At 42.1% G+C, this 26,770-nt stretch overlaps 1 protein-coding gene across 1 annotated transcript in view; it reads right to left on the bottom strand.

The window, feature by feature from the left end:
• LOC139366126 (coagulation factor V-like) overlaps positions 1-26,770 on the bottom strand; it is a 60,986-nt gene that overhangs the window by 9,038 nt on the left and 25,178 nt on the right. Inside the window, exon 7 of the mRNA XM_071103252.1 lies at positions 25,199-25,705. The gene's annotated coding sequence lies outside the window, so the exon portion shown is untranslated. The remainder of the gene's footprint in view (positions 1-25,198; positions 25,706-26,770) is intronic.

The following is a 26,770-nucleotide window of genomic DNA, read 5'->3' as shown; positions in this document are numbered from 1 at the left end:
ATTCTAGATCCCAACATCATCTGATAATTCCATTTTCGCCGTCCAGACCGGCCCGATCCTCGCCCTCAGGGCCGTCCTCCTGATCAGAGTCGTCCTACTGCTGGAGCTGCGCATCGGGGGGTGGGGGGGGGGTTTACTGTCACGTCTACTCCCGATCCCCCCCTCCGGGGCTCGACGTCGTCGGTCTACTAACCACAGGTCCTGGTGTAACAGTTGTTAAAGTACTATGTGAATTTCACCAGGTTCATATATTAATATGTCATGTTGATTTGTTATTATGCATGCCTGCATCCTGGGAGAAGGGGAGTGTGTACTTACGTTTTGCCCTGCGTGCTCAAATCATTTTGATGCACTGAGAGAGGTAGGCAAGCTTTTCTGTCTTCAGAAAAGTTTGATTCTTTACAAAGTCATACACAGTGTTTTGTTCATGAATAATTATGTATATTTAGAGGTTACTCATAAGTGGATGGTATTGTTAAGATGCACGTGTAATTGTACTTTTTAGGATATCAACATTCTGAATTCAACATGTGGTTAATAGCTAGCAAAGGTATTAGCAGGCTATTGTATGTGTGAACGATGGCTAGCTCCTCGAATGATCCCAGTCCCCCCTATTGTGCATCTGTTGTAGAAAGAGGCAACGATTCTCAGAACTAATGTGCTCTACAAATGTTTTATTTCCTTTTGGATGCAGGATGCAGAGAGTGAGTTCTGCTTGATTAAAACTACCTGATCTCCAAAGTCCACGTCTATAGTCTCAATCAACCACACACAACGCAGTTACAGCGGTGCAGTATAGCACCGGTTACACTGACAACCCATCATTATGCACACCTGGCAACCTTCATTATGCACACCTAGGCCTCATCATTAGGCACACCTGGACTTCATCAATTCCCTGATTACTCCCCCTTTATCTAGCACTCCGTTTTAATCACCCATCAGGCAGTATTGTTTCTGTGTTCATGTTCAGACGATACGCTTGTTTGTGTGTGTGTTCACGCTGTTTGTTCTTATTAAACTCACTGACTGCACTTGCTTCCTGACTGCCTGCATCTTCGTTACAATAACAGGATGATGGCTTCAAATGAATTATTTAAATTTTTGTACACATTTTTGCGTAAAGTCAACGAGTCAAATAACCTTTTCACCCCAAGTTCTTATCTTTACTTTTTCCTACCTAGTGTGTCAGTAATTCTCTGGTTGATGTGTAGATTAACCTCGTTTGAAAACCATGTTGTGGGCTTCAGTATTGTCTGTACACGGCTCATCACGGGGAAAGCCAAGTGTTGTGCATGATGTGGTTACGATGTTTAGATTGATAACTATTTGACCTTCTATCAGCATGCATTGTAAAATATAAAAATATTTTTTTATAGCCAACGGTAAGGGCATTTTATGTTAAATGGGCAATCTGCTATTGCTACATCCATTTTTGTATTAATGATATTCAGCCATTGATTTAAGAATATAACTTATAAATGCCTTAGGAGTTAAACTAAACTGTATAGTCCCACCAGAACCCAAAATATGAGTTTGCTTTTACTAATCCATCCAATAGGTCAGTTCTTGCATCCATCGATGAATTTGAGAGTGGTTCCATTTTTCCAGCCCCATTCCTCAACAATTTACCCAAAAAGGTGGTGGGGTGACCACTTTGCTGTTTGAACTGCAGATTGCCCCTGACATTTAATTGTGTTAGCCAATGAAGCGGAACATGGTGGTGAGAGAGGCTACTGCCAATAACAGGAACAAGACCAACAGGTTAATCCTATGATTAACCTCTACCTTCTGCATTTTGTCAATATATTCAATTTGTTATGCGAAGTATGTTTTGAAATGATATTGAGAGCATGCTGTCCTTAAAATGATATGGGAAAATGTATGGGGCACTGATTTTATTAGTCTGTAAGATTGTCAAAGGCTCTTTATTGCAAATTAATTGATAGTTGAGATAATAAAAGCACAACATAATTACTGTTTCTATATTCCTAGCAGAATGGAAGATCACTCTAGGAAATACCACACAAACAATGAGATTTCAGTGATATGTGGTTGACAGTAGCACACATCGCACTCACGCCTTGGCATCTGACTAAAGTGGCCTGAGTGGGAAAATAGTCTGACAAATAATTATAGTGAGACAACTGGCATCAGGGATTCCCCAGTTGTTTGGAAATGTCAATAATGGGCCTTAAAAGCTGCCACACAGGTCCAGAATCAAATCATTGGGAACCAGTTGTTTATTCGGGTTTATCAATAGAGAAATGGCAATGCACAAACGCAAAATGCTTCTTCTGCTGCTCTCAATGATGATTAGTTTGGCCACCTCATCTCCAGCACCACTTCAAGGAAGAACTGAATATGATAATGATATCAATACAATTAAAAATGTACTTAAGGTAAGGTAGTTATTATTACACTAAAACCTTTTTAACAAATGTTCAAGTGCAGACTTGTTGTAGCGATTAAAGTAATGTAACTAATGTCACCTCTGTTTCCTGAACAACAGAACTGTCATGAAGGCTGCAGCACATCTGGAATGGTGAGTCCATAACAATCTCAGATAATTGGCTTAATCTTTTCTTCACTTCATTACACTCGATCTTTAAAAAAACGTCTCAGTGCCAGTCTGATTCTTGTGTACACTGTACACTTCATGAAACACCCCTTTTGAGCAAAGAGCTAAATAATCTCTAATCTGTTTTGTGACATTGCTAATCTTAATCAGAATACACACAGCTACAACAGCCGACCACAGCAGGCTGCCCTAACTTCCTCTGTTGTGTTATTTCAATCTGCAAAGCATATTTCATATCTTAGTATATTCAGTCCTAACGTAATGCATTGCTCTCTGATAGAGGAATATTGACCTAAATGTATGTTTTGTATTGCAATACAGTGGTTATAGTAAACAGTTCTGTACCGGCAGTGGTACAATTCTGTATCCAATTGTCATACTTGAGTAAAAGTAAAGACCTTAATAGAGAGTGACTCAAGTAAAAGTCACCCAGTAAAATATTACTTGAGTAAAGTCTAAAAGTATTTGCTTTTAAATATACTTAAGTATCAAAAATACATGTAATTGCTCAAATATACTTAAGTATCAAAAGTAAAAGTATAAATAATTGAAAATGTCTTATAATAAGCAAACCAGAGCCTCATTTTCTTGTTTTTTAAATTACGGATAGCCAGGGGCACACTCCTACACTAAGATATAATTTACAAACGAAGCATTTGCTAAGTGGGTCGCCATATCAGAGGCAGTAGGGATGACCAGGGGTGTTCTCTTGATAAGTGCGTGAATTGAACAATTTTCCTGTCTTGACAAGCATAAAAAATGTAACTAGTACTTTTGGGTGTCCGGGAAAATGTATGGAGTAAAAAGTACATTATTTTCTTTAGGAAGTCAAAGTAAAAGTTGTCAAAAAATATTAATAGTAAAGTACAGATACCCCCCCAAAACGACTTAAGTAGTACTTTTTTGACACTTACTTTTCTCTGCAGGATCTAAAATGCCAGTGTCTCCAAATCCCCATCACATTAGTGGTAAGCGACGCATAATATGTACATTGGAGTTTATACAGTAGTCATTTCATCCAATGTGTACCTTTATAACCGTTTTCTTCCGTTACTTTGAATAGGAAACGTGCACACCAGACTACTTCAAACAGGGACTTGCTTCACTGAGTAGTGTGCATCCTGTTGCACGCTTACTGATTAGAAGATTACATTTTTGGTCCAAGGTAAGTTCTTTTCCTTAAACATGCACAGAATTGCTCTTAGACTATAATGCCATTCTGAATATGGCAGAGATAACAGAAGAGCCATGAAATTACCATTACATTGCTTACATTTACAACGATCTTACCGGATGTATATGTTATTCTCTCTCATAGCCGGGCTTTCAGCAGCTGGCCCCTCACTGTGAACCAGTGGTGTCTCCACGGGTGTTTCTGGAGCAGCTGAGACAAGTGTTCCAAGGACTGAACAGCTTCAAACCATAACAAAATGATTGAAATATTCTATATGTATAATGTATTTATTTACTATTTATCAATTTGAAATTGTACGGCTAAATGGTTGAATAAACACCTGAAACAGACATATCTACTCCTGAGTTTGCTTTTTCTCTATTGACTTGATTGGGAAATGACCAGTAAATTAAATTGTGTAGGTCTATGTATGGCAAAGTGCATCACAGATAAATCTGTCTAAAGAATGTTATGGCCATATATTTTATTGACCTTTCAATCATGATTATTGGCTGAATCAAACAACACTTCTTTATGATTAGAAACGAAGATAGGCTATTACATTTAAAAAAAATAATAATCTTAACCCAAAACCATGATGCTACAAATCATGTAACACATAATAAAGACAACACTGGATGTTTTTGAACATCGAGCTGAAATACCAAGGTATGCCACCTTTTGGGGTTCTCCTGACCTAGGCTCTCCAACAATACAGTGGACAGGCTATTGTCAATCAAACGTGAAACTCTTGGGGACAGCATTAGAAGTATACATTCAGGAAGGAGCCTAATTGCACAAAAGGGAGAGGCTATACAGACACTTCTGGAGCCAAAATGGATAACCTATGTCGCACAGCTGAGAGTCGAGACGAATGGATTTGGTTTAGTCAGTCATCCTGATGAGCACTTACCAGCTAGCTGGTTTATGCTGGCTATCTGGCAACAACAGCTTGGCTCTAGTTAAAACTTGTAAAAGAAAGTGATGTTTATTTCAATGGGCAAGGGAGAAATAACTTGTAGTGTTGTTCACCATCTGGAATCTGGATGTCACCATGACATGCCAATTAGCTAACCTAACGACAAGCCAGTGTGAATGACCAATGCAACGGTGTTGTACCGAGGTGCTTCCCACTGTTGCTTCCCACAGCACAGAAAGAGTCCAGGGAGGCCCCTCTGAACAGGGCCAATGAAGTGGCCATACCCCTGATGGAGAGGGCTACCATGTCGTCTTGAGTTGGTCTACCTGCTGCAGCGTATGATTTTGGCACTGCGTTGGTAATCCAATGTGCCAGTCTCTGCTTCGAGACAATGCGAACTTTGGTGTTCTCTCCATAACACACAAAAAGCTATTCTGTTTGACGAGAAATTCTTAAAATACATTTCTAATACCACCATGCATAATTGTGTGTAGACTGCGTGTGCTGGCGTGTGTGTGAGTATACGTGTGTGTGCCTGGGTTTGTGTCTCCTCACAGTTTTATCAGTTTTTTAAATCTTATTTTACTGCTTGCATGAGTTACTTGATGTGGAATAGATGTCCATGTAGTTATGGCTCTTTGTAGTCCTGTGCATTTCCCAAGTCCGTTCTGGACTTGGTGGATTGTATTGTGGGGTATTCATGGGTGTCTGAGCTGTCAAATAGTGATGACAAGTAGTGATGCAGTCAATCTCTCCTCTACTGTGAGCCAGGAGAGATAGGTCCTCTTTGTGGCACATGGCCATATGACTGGGCAGTAGTCCAGGTGCGACAAAACTAGGTAGGATTGGTTTTGTTTATAGCAATGTCAAGAAAGCAATGCAATGTCATGAGGTTCTGAAGGAGCCTTGTGGGGCCATAGTCTGCAGGCACCATTCATGAATTGCGATACTAGAGGGTGCACCCCTGGTGATGCACCCGCAAACTGGTCTTGACCCATAGAGATACAGTGCCTTGCGAAAGTATTCGGCCCCCTTGAACTTTGCGACCTTTTGCCACATTTCAGGCTTCAAACATAAAGATATAAAACTGTATTTTTTTTGTGAAGAATCAACAACAAGTGGGACACAATCATGAAGTGGAACGACATTTATTGGATATTTCAAACTTTTTTAACAAATCAAAAACTGAAAAATTGGGCGTGCAAAATTATTCAGCCCCTTTACTTTCAGTGCAGCAAACTATCTTCAGAAGTTCAGTAAGGATCTCTGAATGATCCAATGTTGACCTAAATGACTAATGATGATAAATACAATCCACCTGTGTGTAATCAGGTCTCCGTATAAATGCACCTGCACTGTGATAGTCTCAGAGGTCCGTTAAAAGCGCAGAGAGCATCATGAAGAACAAGGAACACACCAGGCAGGTCCGAGATACTGTTGTGAAGAAGTTTAAAGCCGGATTTGGATACAATAAGATTTCCCAAGCTTTAAACATCCCAAGGAGCACTGTGCAAGCGATAATATTGAAATGGAAGGAGTATCAGACCACTGCAAATCTACCAAGACCTGGCCGTCCCTCTAAACTTTCAGCTCATACAAGGAGTAGACTGATCAGAGATGCAGCCAAGAGGCCCATGATCACTCTGGATGAACTGCAGAAATCTACATCTGAGGTGGGAGACTCTGTCCATAGGACAACAATCAGTCGTATATTGCACAAATCTGGCCTTTATGGAAGAGTGGCAAGAAGAAAGCTATTTCTTATAGATATCCATAAAAAGTGTTGTTTAAAGTTTGCCACAAGCCATCTGGGAGACACACCAAACATGTGGAAGAAGGTGCTCTGGTCAGATGAAACCAAAATGGAACTTTTTGGCAACAATGCAAAATGTTATGTTTGGCGTAAAAGCAACACAGCTGAACACACCATCCCCACTGTCAAACATGGTGGTGGCAGCATCATGGTTTGGGCCTGCTTTTCTTCAGCAGGGACAGGGAAGATGGTTAAAATTGATGGGAAGATGGATGGAGCCAAATACAGGACCATTCTGGAAAAAAACCTGATGGAGTCTGCAAAAGACCTGAAACTGGGACGGAGATTTGTCTTCCAACAAGACAATGATCCAAAACATAAAGCAAAATCTACAATGGAATGGTTCAAAAATAAACATATCCAGGTGTTAGAATGGCCAAGTCAAAGTCCAGACCTGAATCCAATTGAGAATCTGTGGAAAGAACTGAAAACTGCTGTTCACAAATGCTCTCCATCCAACCTCACTGAGCTCGAGCTGTTTTGCAAGGAGGAATGGGAAAAAATGTCAGTCTCTCGATGTGCAAAACTGATAGAGACATACCCCAAGCGACTTACAGCTGTAATCGCAGCAAAAGGTGGCGCTACAAAGTATTAACTTAAGGGGGCTGAATAATTTTGCACGCCCAATTTTTCAGTTTTTGATTTGTTAAAAAAGTTTGAAATATTACTGTAAGGTCTACCTACACCTGTTGTATTCGGCGCATGTAACTAATACAATTTGATTTGATATATAGGTCAATGCCAGTACCTTATTTAATGTGGACGGGTACTGGAGAGTTGAGTTTGGTTTATACATGAAAAGTGACTGGTAGTAGGATATACATGTAAGCAGTAATAATTGTCACACCCTGATGTGTTTCACCTGTCTTTGTGCTCGTCTCCACCCCCCTCCAGGTGTCGCCCATCTCCCCCATTATCCCCAGTGTATTTATACCTGTGTTCTCTGTTTTGTCTGTTGCCAGTTTGTTTTGTTCGTCAAACCTACCAACGGATTTCCCCTTGTGCCTGTCTGTTTCTAGTTTTCCCGGTTTTAACCATTCTGCCTGCCCTAAGCCTGCCGTTCCGTTCTGTACCCGGAGACTGCCTGCCGTTCTGTACCTCTTTATTTTTTTTTATTTAACCTTTATTTAACCAGGAAGGGATCATTAAAATTTGAAATCTCTTTTTCAAGCGTGTCCTGGCCAAGATAGGCAGCACCAAGCCATTACACAATTAAGGGCAGACAACATGAAAAACTACAGGTAATCTAGTAAAAAAAACATAGAATTCACAAGAGTATAACAAAAAGTCATAAAACAGCAAATTAAAAACATTGACAGGCCAGGGAATCAGCCTCAAAATCATTCATCAATGATTTAAAAACACCAATCGGGACAAGTTCTTCCAGTTTAAAAGTATTTTGTAAGGCGTTCCAAGCCGATGGTGCGGAGTACATAAAAGCCCTTTAACCAAATTCAGTTTGGAATTTAAGCATGCTCCCTCTAATTCTCTCTCCCTCCCCTTCCGGAGGACATGAGCCCTGGGACCATGCCTCAGGACTACCTGGCCTGTTGACTCCTTGCTGTCCCCAGTCCACCTTGTCGTGCTGCTGCTCCAGTTTCAACTGTTCTGCCTGCTGCTATGGAACCCTGATCTGTTCACCGGACGTGCTACCTTGTCTCGGACCTGCTGTTTTCAACTCTTTCTCTACCGCACCTGCTGTCTAACTCTGAATGCTCGGCTATGAAAAGCCAACTGACATTTACTCCTGAGATGCTGACCTGTTGCACCCTCTACAACCACTGTGATTATTATTATTATCTGACCCTGCTGGTCATCTATAAATGTTTGAACATCTTGGCCATTTATACTCTCAACCCAGCACAGCAAGAAGAGGACTGGCCACGCCTCAGAGCCTGGCTCTTCTCTAGGTTTCTTCCTAGGTTCCTGCCTTTCTAGGAAGTTTTACTTAGCCACCGTGCTTCTACATCTGCATTTCTTGCTGTTTGGGGTTTTAGGCTGGGTTTCTGTATAGCACTTTGTGACATCGACTGATTTTAAAAGGGCTTTATAAATAAATTTGATTGATTGATACCCACCACATTTCTGAACAATTTAAATGGTAGTAAACCCCAAATGGTTTTGTAAATAAAAGTATACCAGTGACTGAGCCTACGATTGACTAGAGAAGGCCAGCCAACCCTTGTATATAACGTGCAGTGGTGCGTAAGGGTTTTGCAGTTTAAAATAAATCTCAATGCGCCATGGTAAAGGGTGTCAATTGATTTCAAACACAGAGCGGAAGCATTCATATATATAAAATATCCTCATAGTCTAGTATAGGCATATATGTAGCCAATACTTACCTCCTTATGGCTTCAAAAGAAAAGCAGGCCTTATTCTTAAAATAAAATCCAAACTTCAGCTTCAATTTTTGTTGTTGAAGTTGTTGAATATGCAATTTTGGACTCTGATCTGGATTACTGACCTCTGTCTGCCCTTTACCTGTTGTTTTGTCTGCCCCCTGTTCTATTAATAAACTTTTGTTACTTCAACACTGTCTGGATATGGGTCTTCCCTAAAACGTGATAGTAATAGTGACCAGTAGCAAGATAAATACTAATGGTAATGGCAATCAATAATCAATGGACAGCAGCGTAATGAAGTAATACATCTAATCATTCATCATTTTAGAAATTATTATTGATTAGAACTGGTAGCGATGATATTCAAAATGATCCAACCTACGGAATAAACCAACAGATGACTTCAACTACAATAACTGTGATACACTATATATACAAAAGTATGTGGACACCCCTTCAAATGAGTGGATTCAGCTATTTCAGCCACACCCGTTGCTGACAGGTATATAAAATTGACCACACAGCCATGCAATCTCCATAGACAAACATTGGCAGTATAATGGCCTTACTGAAGAATTCAGTGACTTACAACGTGGCACGTAATAGCATGCCACCTAACAAGTCAGCTCATCACATTTATGCCCTGCTAGAGCTGCCCTTTTTCCTTGGTTGCAACACTCACTACTGAGTTCCAAACTGCCTCTGGAAGCAACGTCAGCACAAGAACAAGAACTGTTGGTTGGGAGCTTCATGAAATGGGTTTCCATGGCCGAACAGCCACACACAAGCCTAAGATCACCATGCACAATGCCAAGCATCGGCTGGAGTGGTGTAAAGCTAGCCGCCATTGGACCCTGGAGTAGTGGAAACGCTTTCTCTGGAGGGATGAATCACGCTTCACCATCTGGCAGTTCAACAGACAAATCTGGGTTTGGCGGATGCCAGAAGAACGATACCTGCCCGAATGCATAATGCCATCTGTAAAGTTTTGTGAAGTAGGAATAATGGTCTGGGGCTGTTTTTCATGGGTTGGGCTAGGCGCCTTAGTTCCAGGGAAATAACAGTACAGCATACAATGACATTCTACACAATTCTGTGCTTCCAACTTTGTGGCAACAGTTTGGGGAAGGCCCCTTCCTGATTCAGCATGACAAATTGAGGTCGATACAGAAATGGTTTGTTGAGATCAGTGTGGAAGAACTTGACTGGCCTACACAGAGCCCTGACCTCAACCCCATCAAACACCTTTGGGATGAATTGGAACGGCCGACTGCAAGCCAGGCCTAATTGCCCAACATCAGTGCCCTACCTCACTAATGCTCGTGGCTGAATGGAAGCAAGTCCCGACAGCAATGTTACTACTGCTCGTGGAAAGCCTTCCCAGAAGAGTGGAGGCTGTTAGAGCAGCAAAGGGGGGACCAAGTCCATATTAATGCCCATGATTTTGGAATGAGATATTCATGTAGTGTAGATAATAAACAGAGTAGAAGCAACGTATGTGAAGAGTGTGAAAGAATCAAAATCAAATGTTATTTGACAAATGCTCCGAATACAACAGGTGACTTACACACCTTAGCGTGAAATGCTTACTTACAAGCCATTATGAACAGTGCAGTGAGAAAATATTTGTAAAATATATAAAAGTTTAAAAAAGGAGCACAATAAAATAACAATAACCAGCCAAGTCAATGTGCAGGGGTACGGGTTAATTTGAGGTAATTGAGGTCATATGTAAATGTAGGTAGGGGTATAGTGACTATGCATAGATAAACAGTAGCAGCAGCGTAAGAAAAGGGGGTCAATGCAAATAGTGCGGGAAACCATTTGATTAACTGTTCATGAATCTTATGGCTTGGGGTAGAAGCTTTTAACTAGCTTTTTGGACATTAACTTGTCACTCCAGTACCGCTTGCCGTGCGGTAGTAGAGCAAACAGTCTATGACTTGTTCCTTCATACTGAAGCCTATGTTTGTATAAATACAGTTGAAGTTGTAAGTTTACATACTCCTTAGCCAAATACATTTAAACTCTGTTTTTCACTATTCCTGACATTTAATCCTAGTAAAAATGACCTGTTTTAGGTCAGTTAGGATCACCACTTTATTTAAGAATGTGAAATGTCAGAATAATAGTAGAGAGAAGGATTTCTTTCAGATTTGATTTCTTTCATCTAATTCCCAGTGGGTCAGAAGTTTACATACACTCAATTAGTATTTGGTAGCATTTTTTGAAGTCTTGTCTGATTTATTTTGTTTTCCCATGATGTCAAGCAAAGAGGCACTGAGTTTGAATGTTGGCCTTGAAATACATCCACATGTACACCTCCAATTGACTCATATGATGTCAATTAGCCTATCAGAAGCTTCTAAAGCCATGACATTTTCTGAAATTGTCCAAGCTGTTTAAAGGCACAGTCAACTTAGTGTATGTAAACTTCTGACCCATTGGAATTGTGATACAGTGAATTATAAGTTAAATAATCTGTCTGTAAACAATTTTTGGAAAAAATGACTTGTGTCATACATAAAGTAGACTAACCGACTTGCCAAAACTATAGTTTGTTAACAAGAAATTTGTGGAGTTGGCGAAAATTAGTTTTAATGACTACAACCTATGTAACAACCTATGACTTCAACTGTACATACTGTACATACCTGATAAGTATGGCTGTATATGGCGCAAGTATGGCTGCAATTTGCATTGTAGACATCACAAGAACCATTAGATACACTAAGGATGCTAAGGAGTATGTGAAACAGAATGATCTATGGCTGAGCTTTCAGCTCCAGTCTAGCATCTGATCAGTGTTTAGAGATATTAGCTTTCAAGGTATGTGCTGTGAGCCTATTGCTTTCTGCCAATTATTGTATCTTAGAGAGCGAGAGGGAGGGCGAGAGGGGGATATAATTACAGCCTAAATGCAGTTCACTGACATATCTTGGATGAAACTGTCTCTATGTGATGTTTATTTTTCTTTGCCCAGGTCTTTCAGTAAACAACGGGTTGCCATAGAGAAAGAGTACGGTCAGGTGAGAGGACTCTCATCCTACTAATGCTAAATGAGAAGCTGTGGTCGGGTGTGTGTGTGCGTTATAATGTACCCTTATATGTTCTGTACCACGTCACCCTCTCCAGTCATGGTGGGCAGTACACCCTGTGATACGACCTGCCATATCGTAGAGTGGCATATCATTGAGCTAAAATTGGTTTGGAATATCCCCTGGACACTTACCTGCCCTCTCAGGGTCTGTTTTTGTTAGCATCATTTCTACAACTACTTTAACCAACACTCTCACAGCCCTCCCTACATTAAGGGCATTACTGGGTTAACACTGAGATGCGTGCTAAGCTAAAGGACAGAGCTACCACTCACAGGGCTATCGCAGCCATCTCTGTGGCTACGGCTGAGGACACAGACGCGTACAAGAAGTCCCTCGACCACCTCCGCAGAGCCATCAAACAGGCAAATGACAATATCGGAAAACAATACCGGCTCAGACGTTCAATGTATGTGGCAGTGGCTACAGTACATTACGGACTAGAAAGGAAGCCCTATCCATGATCTGCCCAATGATGCTTCTCTACCAGACGAACTCAATGCCTTTTACACACACTTCGACAAAAACAACACAGAGCCCTGCATGAAGGCCCCTGCTGATCCGGAGGACTGGGGGGGATCTCTCTCCGAGGCTGACGTGAGTAAGGTTTTTAAACAGATCAACACTTGTAAGGCCGCAGGGCCAGACGGTATTCCAGGGCGTGACGTCAGGGCATGTGCAGACCAGCTGGCAGGCGTCTTCACGGACTTTTTAAACCTCTCCTTGTAATCCCCACGTTTCAAACCGACTACCATCATTCCTTTTCCCATAAACTCTTAAGGCATCCTGCCACAATGACTACCACCCTGTAGCACTAGCATCTGTAATAAAGAAGTGCTTTGAAAGGCTGTTGCACTCCACACTGCCCTCTCTCACCTTGCAAAGAGGAATACCTATGTGAGGATGCTGTTCATCAACTACAGCTCAGCGTTCAACACCATAGTGCCTTCCAAGCACGTCACCATGCTCAGGACCCTGGGACTGAACACCTCCCTTTGCAACTGGATCCTGGACTTCCGGACGGGCCGCCCCCAGGTGGTGAGGGTAGGCAACAACACCTCTGCCACTCTGACCCTCAACACGTGGGCTCCTTAGGGGTGTGTGCTTAGCCCCCTCCTGTATTCCCTGTTCACCCATGGCTGTGTGGCCACGCACGAGTGCAACTGATGACACAGTAGTGGTAGGCCTGAATACCAATGGCGATGAGACAGCCTACAGGGAGGAGGTCAAAGACCTGGGAGTGTGGTGCCAGGACAACAACCTCCCCCTTAACGTCAGTAAGACCAAGGAGCTGATCGTGAACCACAGGAAACATGGGTGGATACACACCCTCATCCACATCAAAGGTACCGCAGTGCACAAGCTCAAGAGCTTCAAGTTCCTCTGTGTCCACTTAAAATTGTTCTCTCACATCAGCACAGTCATGAAGAAGGCATGGCAGTGTCTCTTCTCCCTCCGGAGTCTGAAATGATTTGGCATGGCCCCTCAGATCCTTAAGAACTTATACGGCTGCACCATTGAGAGCATCCTAACTGGTTGTATCACCGTCTGGTATGGCAACTGCACCGCCCTCGACCGGAAGGCAAGGCCCTACAGAGGGTGGAGCGGACGACCCAGCAAATCACTGGGGCTCCCAGCCATCCAGGACGTCCATGCCAGGCGGTGTCTGAGAAAGGCCAAAAAATTGACTAGACTCCAGCCACCCAAGACATGGACTGTTCTCAATGCTCCCGTCCGGCAGGCAGTACCAGTGCATCAATGTTCAGAGCAACAGACTCCTAAACAGCTTCTATCCCCTGGCCATAAGACTGTTTTATGGCTAACAACTACTGCTCCCCCTCACACCAACGCTGCTAAAATAGATATTTATTATATTTAATACTACCGCTACACTTCTGTTCATTGATTGCCATTACCATTCATATCTACCTATTTATCCTGCTAATGGTCACTATTACTCCTGTTTACATATTACCATAAGTATTTATATATTCCTGCTACCAGTCACTTTTCAGCCCTGTTTACATGTATATCCACCTATCACTCACACACCCACCCACCATGTATGTTGCTGCCATACTGTTTACTATTATTATTATAATTTATCCTACTATCAGTCACTTTCTCCTAATCCCTACATACAGTACTCAAATACTCCAGTATCCATGCTCATTGTAAATTTGGTACCGGCATTGACCCTGTATATTGTGTAGCGGTTTCAGGGCTTGTGTGGTAGATGGACATTATGTGCCTGTGAGGTTTCTTTGTTTTTTTGGCTGCCAGGGCCACGGACAGCAATGTGAAGTATTCCCTAGAGGCAGGACCAGGGGAAAACTTTGAGACTGCATCAGAACAGCCACACATGTCTCCACTTGTAATCAGAGCCAAACTGCAGACAGGTGAAACCAATCAGTGCCTCTACTGAACCTCGTCTACTGTTTCAACCCTTCACTTGGACTGGTGGTGTGTGTTTGCGTGTGTAAACCCTGCCTTACAAAGACCTTCGCCACAATATCTTCCTCTCTTATTTCTCTTGTTTTTTTTAAAAATAGATTATTTTATTAGTTATACTATTTTGATATTGAATACTTCACTGTTGGATAGGGCTTGCAAGTTAAGCTTGTCACTGTACTTGTGCATGTGACATACAACTTGAAACTACTCAAAACACTCATATTGAATGTTTTCATAGAATGTATTCAGATATTGAGCTGGTGACTTTCAGGGACCTTGGTGTTGTCTATGTCCTTAAGCAAGGCAGGGGAATACAGCACACATTGTGCATTTGTTTCAGGAACCAGGGAAACAGTTCTAGTTGTGTCATACAGTAGTGCTGATTTCCAATTGGATGTTTCCCCATGGAGCAATATGGATGGTGTAGGTCATTCTGTAAGATTTGCATAATAGGGTTTTTGATTATCTGATATCTTCATTAAATGATTGAATGGCTGTGCCTGCTTTAAATGTACTGAACTGACCTAATCCTATTAGTTTTCTAACATTAGGACTGGCTGCGTTATAGTGTAGTAACTTCCTATAGTGCCAGACTTAAGAGCATTCCTAATGAGTCTTCTATCGACATGTTGCCGTGGACATTGGACTTGCCTCTGACCATTGTGGTTTGTAGTTTGTTTCCATAGTGAAATAACTGTCCTGTTGTGCTTTTCCTGGTGTTTGTGCTTTTGGCTCTGCTGGTAGTTAGCATCAGTATTGCACCTACAGAGTAGGTCTAACAGTTATAATAATTTTCACATAAACACTCAGGCAAGTCTTTTCCACCCATGGACTGTGAGACTTTGTCCATCTCAGACCCTAGCATCATGGAGAATATGGCAGGGTGGTGATGGTGAAATAAGGGCCTGTGAACCAATCCCTCCACGTCTGAACATTTCAGAATAAAAGCGCTCTGTGGCTTCAGTGCTACTGGTGGCTAGCCCGTAGCGGCTCTGCTATTTGATGTCTGGGTGTGAAGGAGCCAGTTTGTTTCTGAGCCAGGCTCCTGGATCAGTTCTCTGACGTCGGCAGTGAGTTCACCTAAAACAGGAAGTGAACACTGGACAGGCCTGTTTTCACTGGGGTGTTGACTTTCCACCAAGTATTGATAGCAAACTCCTGCCTTTAGCTCCAAACATCTGCAAGTTCTCCCGTACACAAAAACAAGACGTGTTTACTTTAAATTGGGCTCTGCACTTGCATTACAAACCAAATTCCTATTTATGGATCATTACAAGGTTTATAAGGTGAATTAAATACCCCTGACTGTGTGTCCAATCAACTTTAAAACATTCCTTATTCAGGCTCCCCAGAGGCTGGCCATACAGTTCCAAAAGAAAGACTGGCAAAGAGGCAAGGAAGACTTTGAACTCTGGGTAACCTATAAGGAGCTTGATAGTTTGATCCCACAACACAATAACATTTTTACCTCCCATTTTGGTAAGACAAGATGCATGCAATGTTTCAAAGGCATATATGAAGGAAATATGTCAGATACAGTGCCTTCGGAAAGTATTCATACCCCTTGACTTGTTCCTCATTTTGTTGTTACAGGCTGAATTCAAGATTGATTAAAAAAAAAAAAAATCTCCCATTTACACACAATACCCCATAATGAGAAAGTGAAAACATTTTTTTTTTATTTCATTTATTGAAAATGAAATACAGAAATCTAGTATTCACAACCCTGAGTCAATACTTTGTAGAAGAAACTTTGGCGGCAATTACGTCTTTGTGTAGTCTTGGGTATGTCTGTATCTGCTTTGCACATCTGGATTTTTCTCAAGCGCTGTTAAGTTAAATGGGAAGTGGGGGTGAACAGCAATCTTCAATTCTTTCCACAGATTTTCAATGAGATTCAAGTCTAGGCTTTGGCTGGGCCACTCATGGACTTTCACATTCTTGTTCTGAAGCCATTCCAGCTTTGCTTTGGCTTTTTTCCATTTCCCACTCTGCTCTTGGAAACTTTCAAGAGCACAGAAAATATAAATAGTTTTATACCCTTTCCCAGAATGATGCCTTATCACAATTCTATCTCGGGAATCTACAGACAGTTCCTTGGACTTCATGGTATAGCTTTTGCTTCGACATGCGCTGTTACTGTGGGACCTTATATAGACAGGTGTGTTTCTTTCTAATTCATGTCCAAATCATTGGATTGGCCACAGGTGTACTACAATCAAATTGTAGTGACATCTCAAGGATGATCAAAGGAAATTGGATGCACCCCAGCTCCATTTGGAGTGTCATAGCAAAGGGGTGTGAATACTTATGTAAATGAGCCATTTCTGTATTTAACTTTCAATAAATGTGAGAAAAAAATATAAAAACATGTTTTCACTTTGTCATTACGAGGTATTGTGTGTAGATGGGTGAGGAAAAAAACATCAATTTGATCAATTTTGAATTCAGGCTGTAACACAACAAAATGTGCAATAAGTCAAGGGGTATGAATACTATACTCTCGTCTCTAATCAGACATTCTAACATCAGGGGATGCCATAGCGCTGGTGTAATACCCTACCTTTGTGAGTGTGTCTGTGTCTTATTCCCAGGAATGTGTTTGCTGTGTGTAGGTCTCTGAGGCCACAGCGCAGAGCGGACCATGTCATCTCACGGCCGCCGACCGATATCGCTCACTCACCACTGACACTAAAGAAGTCAACCAAGAAGCTGAGAGCCAAAAGGGTGAGCTGAGCTGTGCAGTGGCTTATTGGAGGACACACTGAAGTAATGTATGATACACATTGCAGTGCAGCCTAGTTTGAGTACCCAGATATACTACTTCGCAAAAGTAGTGTAGCGTTCACAACTGTAAATTGTCTTCATCAGGCTTTGCTAAGTTGAGACTGTTGTGTAGAGATTGTTTTGGAGTCTGTTAAAGCTTATCTACACATTGTGTCTACACATTCACTTATCTACAGCTTGCCTACACATTCACGTCAAGCCCAAAATAATGATCTACTCCGATTAAGTACACTTATTTACTATTTTTTCTCCATGTAAATGAGGAGATATTAGTTTAACAGAGTGAAGTTTACGATAGACTCCTCCATGCTTATGGAAATGACACAATGATGTAACCATGGCACGTTGTTCTAAGCCCACAATGCATCCCCTCACAAAACCATACAACTCATTACCAGAGGTTTTCTCATGTTATACTTTCAGCTTTTCTCTAGGAGGGAAATACATTCTAACACAATCTAACTCAAACAACCAAAGCCTTTCATTTCCTCTAAACCTTTGTAGACAAGGCAGCAAATTGATCAGTTCTTACTGTGGACTTCCTCTCAATCTTTATGCTACTCTGAGGTAGTTGTTGTTAATGACAGATAATCAAACAAAGCAGGGATGTGAGTTACTCATTAGTCTCGAAAAGATTGTGATCTAATGGTCACTATTGGAGCGGTGGAGAACCCTAGAAAACCCATCACAATATCACAGCTTAGACCTCCACATGCTACATGCACTGTTAAACTATGTACAGTATTTGTCATTCAATACACATAAAGTGTAAATGCCGTAAACTCGTTTCCCTGTGATATAGATACTTTTGTACCTGTTTCCTCCAGCATCTTCCTGTGTAGGTATTTCAAGGCCTACCTTCAAACTCAGTGCATCTTTGCTTGACATCATTGAAAAATCAACAGAAAGCAGCCAAGACCCCAGAAAAACAATTGTAGACCACCACAAGTCTGGTTCATCCTTGGGAGCAATTTCTAAAAGTGTGAAGGTACCACGTTCATCTGTACAAACAATAGTATGCAAGTATAAATACCATGGGACTACGCAGCCGTCATACCGCTCAGGAAGGAGATGTGTTCTGTCTCCAAGAGATGAACGTACTTTGGTGCGAAAAGTGCAAATCAATCCCAGAACAACAGCAAATGACCTTGTGAAGATGCTGGAGGAAACAGGTACCAAAGTATTTATATCTACAGTAAAATGAGTCCTATATCGACATAACCTGAAAGGCTGCTCAGCAAGGAAGAAGCCGCTGCTCCAAAACTGCCATAAAAAATCCAGACTACGGTTTGAACTGCACATAATGACAAAGATCGTACTTTTTGGAGAAATGTCCTCTGGTCTGATGAAACAAAAGTATAACTGTTTGGCCATAATGACCATCGTTATGTTTGGAGGAATATAAGACGAAGAACACCATCCCAACTGTGAAGCACGGGGGTGGCAGCATCATGTTGTGGGGGTGCTTTGCTGCAGTATGGACTGGTGCACTACACAAAATAGATGGCATCACGAGGAGGAAAATTATGTGGATATAGTTCAAGCTTGGTCGCAAATGGGTCTTCCAAATGAACAATGACCCCAAGCACACTTCCAAAGGCAAAATGGCTTAAGGACAGCAAAGTAAAGGTATTGGAGTGGCAATCACAAAGCCCAAAAGAAAATGTGAAAATGTGACCTCAATCCAAAATAAATTGTGTGGGCAGAACTGAAAAAGCGTGTGTGAGCAAGGAGGCCTGCAAACCTGACTCAGTTACACCAGCTCTGTCAGGAGGAATGGGCCAATATTCACCCAACTTATTGTGGGAAGATTGTGGAAGGCTACCCAAAACGTTTGACCGAAGTTAAACAATTTAAAGGCAATGCTACCAAATACTAATTGAATGTATGTACATTTCTGACCCACTGGGAATGTGATGAAAGAAATAAAAGCTGAAATAAATCATTCTCTCTACTATTTTTCTGAAATTTCACATTCTTAAAATAAAGTGGTGATCTTAACTGACCAAAGACAGGGAATTTTTACTAGGATAAAATGTCAGGAATTGTGAAAAACTGAGTTTAAATGTATTTGGCTAAGGTGTATGTAAACTTTCAACTTCAACTGTATATACAGTGGGGCAAAAAAGTATTTAGTCAGCCACCAATTGTGCAAGTTCTCCCACTTAAAAAGATGAGAGAAGCCTGTAATTTTCATCATAGGTACACTTCAACTATGACAGACAAAATGAGAAAAACAAATCCAGAAAATCACATTGTAGGATTTTTTATGAATTTATTTGCAAATTATGGTGGAAAATAAGTATTTGGTCACCTACAAACAAGCACGATTTCTGTCTCTCACAGACCTGTAACTGCTTTTTTAAGAGGTTCCTCTGTCCTCCACTCGTTACCTGTATTAATGGCACATGTTTGAACTTGTTATTAGTATAAAAGACACCTATCCACAACCTCAAACAGTCACACTCCAAACTCCACAAGACCAAAGAGCTGTCAAAGGACACCAGAAACAAAATTGTAGACCTGCACCAGGCAGGGAAGACTGAATCTGCAATAGGTAAGCAGCTTGGTTTGAAGAAATCAACTGTGGGAGCAATTATTAGGAAATGGAAGACATACAAGACCACTGATAATCTCCCTCGATCTGGGGCTCCACGCAAGATCTCACCCCGTGGGGTCAAAATGATCACAAGAACGGTGAGCAAAAATCCCAGAACCACACGGGGGGACCTAGTGAATGACCTGCAGAGAGCTGGGACCAAAGTAACAAAGCCTACCATCAGTAACACACTACGCCGCCAGGGACTCAAATCCTGCAGTGCCAGACGTGTCCCCCTGCTTAAGCCAGTGCATGTCCAGGCCCGTCTGAAGTTTGCTAGAGAGCATTTGGATGATCCAGAAGAAGATTGGGAGAATGTCATATGGTCAGATGAAACCAAAATCTAACTTTTTGGTAAAAACTCAACTCGTTGTGTTTGGAGGACAAAGAATGCTGAGTTGCATCCAAAGAACCCCATACCTACTGTGAAGCATGGGGGTGGAAACATCATGCTTTGGGGCTGTTTTTCTGCAAAGGGACCAGGACGACTGATCCATGTAAAGGAAAGAATGAATGGGGCCATGTATCGTGCGATGAGTGAAAACCTCCTTCCATCAGCATATATATATTTGGGCAGATGAACACTTGTGGCAGGGGCAGAAGGGACAGGGCTTGGTGCAGTGGTGCTGTAGCCAGCAAACTCCTTGATGCTCCCTCTAATGTAGACTGATTGGAGGAAGCATGCTGGCTGTTTTGAGATGTAAGGGGTTGCATTCTACACAATACCATTTTATATAAAATGAAATGGGTAAAGTACACGTTAGCTAGTCATTGTGAGTGAGGGTCTGTTTGTTTGTATAAGAACGACCATAGCCTATGTCTATATACAGTGCCTTGCGAAAGTATTCGGCCCCCTTGAACTTTGCGACCTTTTGCCACATTTCAGGCTTCAAACATAAAGATATAAAACTGTATTTTTTGTGAAGAATCAACAACAAGTGGGACACAATCATGAAGTGGAACGACATTTATTGGATATTTCAAACTTTCAAACTGAAAAATTGGGCGTGCAAAATTATTCAGCCCCCTTAAGTTAATACTTTGTAGCGCCACCTTTTGCTGCGATTACAGCTGTAAGTCGCTTGGGGTATGTCTCTATCAGCTTTGCACATCGAGAGACTGAAATGTTTTCCCATTCCTCCTTGCAAAACAGCTCGAGCTCAGTGAGGTTGGATGGAGAGCATTTGTGAACAGCAGTTTTCAGTTCTTTCCACAGATTCTCGATTGGATTCAGGTCTGGACTTTGACTTGGCCATTCTAACACCTGGATATGTTTATTATTGAACCATTCCATTGTAGATTTTGCTTTATGTTTTGGATCATTGTCTTGTTGGAAGACAAATCTCCATCCCAGTCTCAGGTCTTTTGCAGACTCCATCAGGTTTTCTTCCAGAATGGTCCTGTATTTGGCTCCATCCATCTTCCCATTAATTTTAACCATCTTCCCTGTCCCTGCTGAAGAAAAGCAGGCCCAAACCATGATGCTGCCACCACCATGTTTGACAGTGGGGATGGTGTGTTCAGGGTGATGAGCTGTGTTGCTTTTACGCCAAACATAACGTTTTGCATTGTTGCCAAAAAGTTCAATTTTGGTTTCATCTGACCAGAGCACCTTCTTCCACATGTTTGGTGTGTCTCCCAGGTGGCTTGTGGCAAACTTTAAACAACACTTTTTATGGATATCTTTAAGAAATGGCTTTCTTCTTGCCACTCTTTCATAAAGGGCAGATTTGTGCAATATACAACTGATTTCTGTCCTATGGACAGAGTCTCCCACCTCAGCTGTAGATCTCTGCAGTTCATCCAGAGTGATCATGGGCCTCTTGGCTGCATCTCTGATCAGTCTTCTCCTTGTATGAGCTGAAAGTTTAGAGGGACGGCCAGGTCTTCGTAGATTTGCAGTGGTCTGATACTCCTTCCATTTCAATATTATCGCTTGCACAATGCTCCTTGGGATGTTTAAAGCTTGGGAAATCTTTTTTGTATCCAAATCCGGCTTTAAACTTCTTCGCAACAGTATCTCGGACCTGCCTGGTGTGTTCCTTGTTCTTCATGATGCTCTCTGCGCTTTTAACGGACCTCTGAGACTATCACAGTGCAGGTGCATTTATATGGAGACTTGATTACACACAGGTGGATTGTATTTATCATCATTAGTCATTTAGCTCAACATTGGATCATTCAGAGATCTTCACTGAACTTCTGGAGAGAGTTTGCTGCACTGAAAGTAAAGGGGCTGAATAATTTTGCACGCCCAATTTTTCAGTTTTTGATTTGTTAAAAAAGTTTGAAATATCCAATAAATGTCGTTCCACTTCATGATTGTGTCCTACTCTGTGTTGATTCTTCACAAATGTTTGAAGCCTGAAACCACTCTTAAAGGTTGCAAAGTTCAAGAGGGCCGAATACTTTCGCAAGGCACTGTATATATACTTTTGGCCCTTTGGCACTTTTGGCCCTTTGGCACCTGATAATTAACCCTATTTCAAGTTTAGAAGTCAGAACCCATCAATGAGGGATAAAAAAGATTTAAACAATTTTAGAATAAGTCTGTAACCTAACAAAATGTGGATAAAGTCAAGGGGTCTGAATACTTTCCGAAGGCACTGTAGAGTACACCAGGGGCACAACTTTGGTTTTAGAACTGGAAAGGACATAACATACATGTGTAATATTTTTATTTATTATCCAGTCTGATAAACACTCCAGACAGCCTACCTGACCACTTGGAGGCGTGCGCATGGTCCTAAAGCACACCGTTGCCTCGTTTTGTATCACATTCCAGTGATAAAACTGGGAGGACAAAAATGGGGTGACATGGGGGGACATGTCCCCCCCCACCCCGTCCCCAGTGAAAGTTGCGCCCTTGGAGTACACATATTTCCAAAGGTTAATGGTTTGCGATCGGTTATATGCTTTACTATGTAGAAATGCCTTCAATAAAGCATGTACGAATAATGTAGTTGAGTTTTTAAATATTGTCCTCTACTTAGACACCTTACCCTTTGCCTTTTGATTACCTGTAATATTAGAATTTATTGCAAAATGGAGCACATTTTATAATCTACTCACTCCTCCCTGTTACCCTTGTCCAGCTGAATGCCAAGCTCAAAGAGTATGACCAGAGACTGACAGAGGTGCGTAATGAGTACCTTCCATCAAATCCCATCACCAGTACTACTACACTGCAGAGCTGACTGCCATCATGAGGGTAAGACCACCTGGCATCTCCTAACTTCATACTGTCTCTCTGGATTCTCATCATTGGCTGTTGTCTTAGGCATATTAGATGGGCTCTTATAGGAATGAGCACTTTGCATAGTCTGCACTCTCAGACGTCTCTTATCACTGAAAAAAAAACATTCCTTTGTGTGTATGACTTTAATCATTTCCTGTCTGTGGTTGTCTTAGCTGTAGAGCTGAGAGCACCAACGTCAGCGAAATTAACCCAAACATGAAATCCTCAAATGTTTTCTTTTCCCTTTTTGCCTTTGCAAAGTAATCAGGTGAGTCAAAAGTTCAGCTCATTAATGTAAGGGTTATTTTCCCCACAGAACATTCATAACACCACAATCTACTTGAATGTGCCTCTTCATCTCTCACTCAAGGGAAATCTCTCTGTGACTCAACTCTTATTATTGCAGTAACAAATGCAATTCATTATGAATCAGTTGATTAAAATCCTCCCAAGTAAATTTCCCCCTCAAATCACCTCTGATTTTGTCTGGCATGAGGGCTTCAGCCATAACCCCAGTTTTCCCTTCTGCCTTTACCCAACAGAGACTGTACGGCGACCTGTATGACTAAATCCGAGAGAACTTCACTCTGCTGTGCTGCACAGATATCGACACCTGCCAGTCCACGCACAGTGGCTTTAGTGAGATCTGCGAAAACTTCACCAAGGTGAGGTCAGGCGTGGGACCCACTGGAGCTCTTTTCACAGTAAAACCCTACATGGACAGTAGTCCCTCTCTTATGCCAAGAGCTTTTTACATTCCTCACTTGGGCACTGCTGACGGTGGCCAGGCAGAATGTTCTGTTCTGTGGCAGTCAGTCAGACAGATTTGTTTGGTTGTTTTTCCTCCTGGAGTCCCCAGCCTTCACCAGAAACGGCCGGCTTTCACTTCCAGGTTGCCCCTAAAGACAAGGTGTGGCTCGCTTTGATACCACTCTCCTTGGTTACCATGTAAACACCATTATATGGCAATTAATATCCACAAGGCTGTTTTGATCAAAGCCCGATTGTGGTGAAAATGTTTATGTTTTCATGGAGTGAATGGTCCTTTGTGTGTGAGATAATCCCAGCTTCACCTCTCCTGTTCTTCCTAAAGGTGTGCATTCTGAAGCAATAGAGCTCCAGGACTGACCTTCCATGATATCAACATTATAGTGTTTAAAGGCTATACAGTGTTTGTTTACATTTACATTGTTTACAAACAAGCGCATATTTTGGGTTCTGATGGGTACCCAAATGGGTGGAATCGTTGAACTAAGCCCATGAGGCATTTATAAGTTCTATTCTTCAGGAATCAATGGGTATATATCATTAATTTATAAGTCCAAATCGATGTAGCAACTAAGCTTTTAAGCAGGCTCTATTAACAGACCAGAGTTCCTCTTTTATTCACCCGTGTTAGCCTTCTGCAGAGGTGGACTAAGCTATTTTATGCTAAGTGAGTGGTGTGTGTGATGAAGAAAGAAACGAAGGCTGCATCATGTGTCCTAGGCCTATAGACAAGCCTCTGCAGATGCCGGATGCTTTGTGCTACTAGATCCATTCGTAGATCTAATGGCAGGGCTCTCTCCTGCACTCTGCCTGGCCCATTGAGGCAGGTGGCTGCCCCGTATTTGTATCCGAACGGAACGCGTGAGTCACTGTCTACTTCCCACATCACACAAGGACAAATGCAAATGCAGCCGGCACCGTGAGTCAGTTGGCACTGTTCCTTCAATCCACACACCTCACCCACCTCCTCCTGCTGCTTTACTCGGTTGTCTTTGTCTTCAATAAAAAAAATGGTGATCAAGACTTTGCAGTGGCCTGGAAAACCATGTTTCTTTACTTTACTTTACGGGACAGACGTTGGGTTTAGGAAGAATAATGCAGACAATATGCTGCTGATATTATCCTAGTATGATGCTAATGCCCACCCCAGATGTCCTTGTTGACGTCAACCCTTGTTTTGCTGTGCTGTATAATGATGAAATCTATCATCCTTAATTGGTGAAACGGCCACGTCCATTTGGGATATTACAGCAAAAAAAGAAGTTACTGCAAACAACAAACACTGTCGTCATCGCCCTAATTTTGAGCATCACTGCATGTGTGCTCTTTTTGCAGGCCCATAATGCAGCAGGCCAGGTTGGCTATGTCCCTGAGAGGTACCTGCAGTTCCTGTTGTCCCTAGCAGAAGGCTCCTCTGCCTACCTTAAGCTGGGCATCCCTGGTCCCCAGCTGGACTGGTCCTTGAACAGCTCCGGTTCTTCATCAGAACACTCCAAGAAGGAGCAGGGCCGCTTCCCCTCACTCTGGGGGTTAGTAGAAGCTCTCCTCTCTTAAGAATCATCGCTCAACAATAACCAGAAAGCCAGTTCCTCTCTCCCACCTCTGAATGCGTGTGAGACGATTCACCAAATTCCAGGTTCAATGTGTAATTGATATTACTGTGTCTCCATCTTGTTAATCATTAGTAATGTAAACAATGTTTCCCCCCATGTATTATTGTCTCTGATTTCCGAGTGTGGGTGTGCTCTGTGACGCAGGTCTGGCGCGGGCACCGAATGAGTACCAGGGCCAGGGGACAGAGGAGCTGACCTTCCTAAAAGCGGCAGTCATCAGACACCTGCGCTACCACCAGGAAGAGGTGGATAACGGCTTCTGGGAGGAAGAGCTGGACGGATGTGTGGGGGGGTCTTCCCTTCTCTGGTTGTGGAGCTGTTGGGAGACCCGAGAGATCTGGTTAACCCTCTGAAAGAGACATTGTCGTCAAATGTACCTTCAATCAAAGCATACAGGGGTTGATGAGAAAGAAAGCTCTGAACAGTACGGATGAGGTCTAATGGTGTGGTGTGCCACCATGTGGCATATTGTTGTAGTACTGTACAACACATTCCATAAGACTAGTCAGGTGATAGATGAATCTCTGCAGATAGAATTGGAGGATGTTGAAAAAGATCTGTGCATTCTCTACTCAAGGGGATTATCTGATGTTGTTTTTATGATCTGAAGTCCCATTGTTTCGACATTCTATTCCGCAGCATTCACACCCCTACTCTTCCTCCGTTCTCTCCACCCACTCCTATCTCTGGAAGACTCTGCAGTCTCTTCTGCTCCTCACCTGGCCCTGGGTCCTGTTCTGTAAACAGTACACCTTCTAGAGATCTGGAGGACAGGTTGCAAGCTGCTGTCCCACTGGAAATACAGAGGCTGTCAGACAGCAAGGCAGGAGGGGATTCACATTCTCAGTCATTAAACCTCATAGACTTCATAGACTTCGTTGTCAAGGAACAGTACCATGCAAGTCCTTGAATATCAAGCCAATTATTAAGAAGTGGAAGGTGTAACACACCACAAAGACCCTGCCTAGATCAGGCAATTCCTCCAAACAGGATTACCGAGCAAGTAGGAGACTGATCAGAGAGGCTAACAAGAGTCCAATGGCACCCTTGAAAGAGCTGCATGTGTGCATGTGATGACAATATCCCAAGCATATATGTTAGGGTGGCAAGCAGGAAGCCATTACTCAAGAAAACCCACTTTGAATCCCATTTGAAGTAAGCAAAAAAAAGACTTGGGAGATTCTGTAGCCTTGTGACAAAAACGTTTGTGGTTTGACGAAACAAAAATGCAAAGCGTTTACAAGCCCAGCGTGGCACATCACCCAAAGAACACCATACCTACTGTGAAGCATGTTGGTGGCAGTATGTTATGGGGATATTTTCTAGGGCACTTATAAGGATAGAAGGGGCAATTCATTGACCAATGTACAGAAAAGTCCTT

This window comes from Oncorhynchus clarkii, chromosome 14 (assembly GCF_045791955.1).
Source record: "Oncorhynchus clarkii lewisi isolate Uvic-CL-2024 chromosome 14, UVic_Ocla_1.0, whole genome shotgun sequence".
Classification (NCBI taxonomy): domain Eukaryota; kingdom Metazoa; phylum Chordata; class Actinopteri; order Salmoniformes; family Salmonidae; genus Oncorhynchus; species Oncorhynchus clarkii.
This window is presented reverse-complemented; position numbering and strand designations above follow the sequence as displayed.